Here is a 6,439-nt window from a genome sequence, read left to right as displayed (position 1 = left end):
ATTTTTTTATTTTAAAAGTACTAAATGTGTTGAAAAATGTAACATGTAACATTTTAATTAGAATCTGCTTAAATGAACGAAATGAATAAAATGACTTTAAAAAAAATCATTTTGCTGAACGAGATTCAAAGATCCGAGTCAGTAAAATGATCCGAAGTTCCCATCACTACGGAACCTGTGAGGTCACTAAGTGGAACCTTTTGCATTTATTTCACCACCAATAGGCTATGTGCCAGACAGTTATAAACCTGAAGACAATTTCCATATCGGCCTGTGTAACATAAACAGTTAAAGCCTGAATGTGTTTCGTATGTAGTATTTGTCATTCTGACAAAGCCGCATATTTGTCACCAAATTGCAAATGTTTCAAAGGTTAGCGTCACTTTTCTCACTCTCACGTTTAGGGCGTTTGAACGTTTTCAGGATAATCTGTCATCACTGTATGCCCTGTTCCACCAACAACTCTAAACTTGTTATTTGCCTCTTTCTAAAACAATAAAGAGGGTTCATTTGGCCTGAAGCCATGAGAACTTTTGCAAGTGCTCGGAAATGAATATTGAATAGTGTCAGCCAAATGCATGAACTGTTTCACATGCTCGTATCCTGTCTGCGATTCTGATAACAGAATCTGTGATTGCTCAAACAGATTTCAACTTATGTTTCTGATAGGTTTAATTTAGAATAAAAAACGACTTTGGCCAATTTGCTCATTAATTATGTGTTGACAGAAGGGAAACCCCCATGAGGTAATTTCTCATACAGGGGAGATTACATTTTTATGAGTAATGAAGGGTACATTTTTGTACATTTTGCAGATTAGGTCATCCAAAACACACACAGAGACACACTGAGGATAAACATTTATAAACCAAACTGTCCTGTTAGTGGTATTATAACAAAGTGGAAGAAATTGGGAGCAACTACTCAGCCACGAAGTGGTAGGCCACGTAAAATCACTGAGTGGGGTCAGCGCATGCTGAGGTGCACAGTGTGCAGACAATAGCTACAGACCTCCAAACATCGTCTGGTCTTCAGATTAGCTCAAGAACAGTGTGCAGAGAACTTCATGGAAAAGAGTTTCAGCAGCTGCATCCAGGCCTTACGTCACCAAGTGCAGTGCAAAGCGTCAGATGCAGTGGTGTAAAGCACGCCGCCAATGGACTCTAAAGCAGTGGACACATGTTCTCTGGACTGACGAATCACGCTTCTCTGTCTGGCAGTCCTGTGGACAAGTCTGGGTTTGGTGGTTGCCAGGTGAGCGGTACTTGCCTGACTGTATTGTGCCAAGTGTAAAGTTTGGTGTAGAGGGGATTATGGTGTGTGGTTATTTTTCAGGGGTTGGGCTTGGCCCCTTAGTTCCAGTAAAAGGAACTCTTAATGCTTCAGCATACCAAGACATGTTGGACAATGTAATGCTCCCAACTCCATAGAACACTATTGGGATGAACTAGAGCAGAGATTGACTTCACAAATGCACTTCCAGAAGAATGGTCAAAAATACCCCGAACACATTCCTAAACCTCGTGGAAAGCCTTCCCAAAAGAGTTGAAGCTGTTATCTGCAAAGGGTCGGCCAACTCCATATTCCAAAAGTTCATGTGCTTGTAAAGGCAGACACCCCAAAACCTTTTAAAGGGTATTTCTAAATGGGAAATGAAACGCAGTTTGGCTGCTATTATTGTGAAATATACAAGTAGCATTTGGTACATCAGTGATCTTGTGTGATTTTCACCAGTCATTGATTGTACATTTTGGTGTCGAAGCATGTGAGAACAAGTCTGATATTATGGGGCCAAGGATACGATTGCAAAATCCATATCAGTTTGTAAACTGTCAATCGCTTTAAAGAAACCATAAACGCTGCAAGCTCAAACTAGTAGCACAGAGGAAGAGCGCACGTATTGTGAAATTGAGGCTAAGTGAATTCACATGGAGATGAAAACAGTTCGTCCCGAGGACAGTAAATCTCGGCCATGCTTTGCACGTCTAAGAAGGATTGGAAAGGATGTTTTCTCAAGTGTTCTGTTGCTGGATATTTGGGAAGATGTTTTGAGAGATGTTTATGTTAAGCGAGTCTAAATCTTATGGGCTTAGCAATAGAAGGAACATTTTCAAAAAATACAGTAGGTCTGTATTTTTGTGGTTGACTATGTTAATATATCGGTTGTCTTGAAAAATCAGTAGGACAGTTAATCCTGTCCCACTCTTGTTTACACTGGATAGCTTATTCAAATTGGGCAATTCTCAGGCTCCAGTAAAAAAAACAAAAAAACACTTCTTTAATTGTTTATTTAACTGGATTCTTTTTTGTTAAACTAAACACTAATGTACACAGAGCACTTATTATTCATTTTGTCTGATTTCACAATTTATCGGAACATATTGTACTGGATTACATGAGAAAATAAATGACTCCTTAGTCAACTTTTTGGATCAGATGTTGCTCAATGAGATGGAAATCATATCCCGAAGCACATAGATATTATACAGATGCACAATGTATACATTCCTTTATTAAAGCTTATACTCTTCAAATATCCAGGTCACATTTCAAATCAAAATCAAATGAAAAAATATACAGGTATGTTGTTGTTGTTGTTTTTGTTTTTTTGTTTTTTACATTAGTCAAAAACATTATCTTTATGACATTACACACCTTCCCCTTAATTCTCATTATCATAATGCAAAATTTTATTTTTGATATACACTGCTAGGCCTATATAATTACTTAATAATATAGTTATTTTTAGTATGAGAGTGTCATTTTTTTGCATTACAGTAATGACAATTTGGGATGAAAATGGACTTAATTGTCATGAAAATATACAAAAATAAAATATAATGTATTTTTCACATAGCATAATTTGCGTGACATACATTACATGAAATCATATTCCAAAGGATACTTTTTTAATGGATATGAGTTAATATCAACATGCAACCATCTAACAATAAATCACATCCAATGCTTGGCTGTAAGTCGGTAATTAAAGCTGGAAATTATGCATAATAACAATTTCACATCTACTGTGTCATGACAAGGATCAATATATGATTAAGCAATATGAAAATGTCTCTAAATATTATTTAAAAGGCATATGTGTGCAACTACAAAATACTATTATGCCTGTAAAAACATCGTCTTGGCAGTTCTCCTCCATTCCTGATATGAACGTGCCAAGGCTTGTTTCCCTTATAAGGGAAAATTAAGGTGATTAATTCTATAGAATACAATGTAAGTGCTGATAAGCTTTTTATAAAGCAACACGGTAATTAGGATTAACAGCTGACCTCCAATTAATCCTTTACGTCATACCTTCGGTGTAAACCCTGCCTGAGAGAAGCGATTCAGCTAACGTAATGGAGACAGATGGCAGTCCAGTCCATCAAATCACCATCAACTCTATCAGGCTTTTGTTACATAAGGAACAGCCAGCAAACATCTACTGTGTGACACTCAGCACAAAGCTGTTACTCAGACTATGTCAAACAAACAACATTCTCAAACAGTCAACCATTCAGTGATACAACAATGTATCAAATGTTTGCCTAACCACTCAGTTGGCCACGTTTCCATATTCCTCTTGGCAAAAAGTAATTGACCGACTGCAAAACAATATTTCAATACAAACATAAATGTCCTCCATTTGAATTACATGATGATTCCAGTTGTGCACGCTAATTGTTCTGCATATATGTATGTACAAGTTTGTTAAATGTAAAGCACCTGTATTACACATACATCAATGATGTCTAAGAGTCTGAGACCTCTTTGAAAGGAGCTCATTGCTGAACCAGTGGCATAAAACATGAATGTATAACATTTAAAATGTAAAAACAATGTGAAAAGCATTTGAACTAGTCTCAGATCTTTGAACCCCACTGGACCCCATAGATTTTGTAAAATATAATGTTTTTAAAGCAATACAACTGATTCATTCTGATTCCTTTGAGCACATATTCCTTTGAATGATTCAGTCTGGTTATTAAACTATTAAAGCTACACTGTGATATTTTCCCTCATCTAGCGGTGTAAAGGTATATGACCATCCAGTGAATAATAGTTTCTGTTCCTCTCAATTCTGATTTCGTTTAACTCCTACGGTGGCCGATTTAGTTAACATGGCAATCCCCCTCTTCACATTCGACACGGTGCCATCGAGCGTTAAAACGTGAAAGGCGAAGCTTGAATTTACGGGTATGTCCCTCTTTGGCTAATGTACTTTCAAGATGGAGGAGCAACATGGCGCCCGGCATTCGAACCCCTCACCCGTATGTATTTTCAATGGCATATTATAAACTTACGAGAATACTTTATAACTTGAAAGAAGTAAATATACATTAATGAGCACATTAATTTTTGAAAGAACTAAGTGTTTTTAGCTAAGTATAAACTAAAATAGTTACACAGTGTAGCTTTAAGCTATAAGACTTTCTGGGAATTGAGCTACGCTCCTTGTGCTGTATGTTACTGATTCCCTAAAAAGACTTTTAAGATTCATTCATTTCAAGAATCTAACTACTTTTGTCGCGCTGTATGTTTTTCATTCACTAGAATCAAAGTACGAGTAATTTGTTTCGTGAATCAGGCTACATTGTATGTTTTTGATTTGCTAAAAAGATCCACCTCATAAGAGCCAGTTGTTTTGGGAATCGGGCAACCAATCATATTGTATAAATATATAAGTACTGTACTGAGTAATATTACTTAATAAATGTACTTACTATATAGTTAGGGTTTGGTTTAGGGTTAGTTACTTGTTATTATGCATAATTTATATGTAATGTAATTACGGTACCTTAAAATAAAGTGTTACCAAAATGTAAAGAGCTGGCTCTTAAAGGGTTAGTTCACCCGAAAATGAAAAATTACTCTACCTCCTGCCGTTCCAGACACATAAGACCTCACAAATAAAGATATTCTTGTTGAAATCCGATGGCTCAGACAAGCCTTTATTGACACCAATGTCATTTCCTCTCTCAAGACCCATAAAGGCACTGAAGACATCGTCACAAAGCCCATCTCACTACAGCGGCTCTACAATCATTTTACAAAGCCACAAGAATTAGTTTTTGTGTGCAAAAACTAAATAACGACTTATATAGTGATGGCCAATTCCAAAACACTGCTTCGTGAAGCATCGGAGCTTTATGAATCATTGTATCGTTTCATGATTTGGAACGCGTGTCAAACCAGCAAACTGCTGAAATCACATGACTTTTGCAGTTCAAAGCTTTACGAAGCAGTGTTTTGAAATCGGCCATCACTATAGAAGTCATTATTTAGTTGTTTAGTTGCACAAAAACTATTCTAGTCGCTTCATAATATTATTGTAGAGCCACTGTAGTGAGATGGACTTTTAATGACGTCTTTAGTGCCTTTATGGGTCTTGGGAGAGGAAATGGCATTGGTGTCAATGAAGGCCTTTCTGAGCCATCGGGTTTCAACAAAAATATCTTCATGTGTGTTTCAAAGATGAACAGAGGTCTTACGGGTGTCGAACGACATTAGGTTAAGTAATTAATGAAAGAATTTTCATTTTTAGGTGAACTAACCCTTTAAGGCAATTTGTTTGAGGAATCGAGCTATACTGGATGCACTGTATTGATTCACTAAAAAGAACCGGCTATTAAGAGTCTTTTTTGTTTCAGGAATTGGATAACAATTGGCCCTGTCCCAAATGGCACACTTCATCTACATTGAAGGACTTACAATGACTGCCATGTGATCATTAGGTTACAGAAGGGTTCTTGAGACATTGATGCGGGCACTGATGCAGGCTTCTACCCGTTTGTCAAAGCGGTGTTAGTTCACAACTCGTAGGAAGACTGTAAGTGTTTAGGGTGCCATTTGGGTCAGGTCCATTTGTCATGCTGTATGTTTTTAATTCACCAATAAGAATCAGCTCGTAAGAGACATTCATTTCGGGAATCATGCTACACTGTTTGTGTCGTGTGTTTTTCATTTCCTAAAAAGAACCAGCTCATAAGGGCAATTCATTTTCAGTATTCGGCTACACCAATTGCACTGTACGTTTTTGATTTGCTAAAACTTTAAAGGGACAGTTCACCCAAAAATGAAAATCACCCCATGATTTTCTCACCCTCAAGCCATCCTAGGTGAACATGACATTCTTCTTTCAGACGAATACATTAGAGTTATATTTAAAAATGCCCTGGCTAATCCATTTAGCCTGACAATCCAATTAGCCTGACAAGCCAGACCCATATCAAGATGTTTGGTCTGGAAACTCACCATTGACAGGGCTCAATCCGAGGGGCGGGATGAACGGTCGTCTTTCAAACTCCGATAGCGCTACACCAACCAGAGCAACGAAGGTGAAGCGGAGCTAGTTGATAGATTAAACTTTCGCCGTATCCGGTCGGCAAAACTCAGAACACATCTTCCCTTTTTAAGAATGACTTCTGTGCCGTTCTTT

The sequence above is a fragment of the Pseudorasbora parva genome, chromosome 22 (genome assembly GCF_024679245.1).
Source record: "Pseudorasbora parva isolate DD20220531a chromosome 22, ASM2467924v1, whole genome shotgun sequence".
NCBI classification, from domain to species: Eukaryota; Metazoa; Chordata; class Actinopteri; order Cypriniformes; family Gobionidae; genus Pseudorasbora; species Pseudorasbora parva.
Note: the sequence above shows the minus strand (reverse complement) of the source record.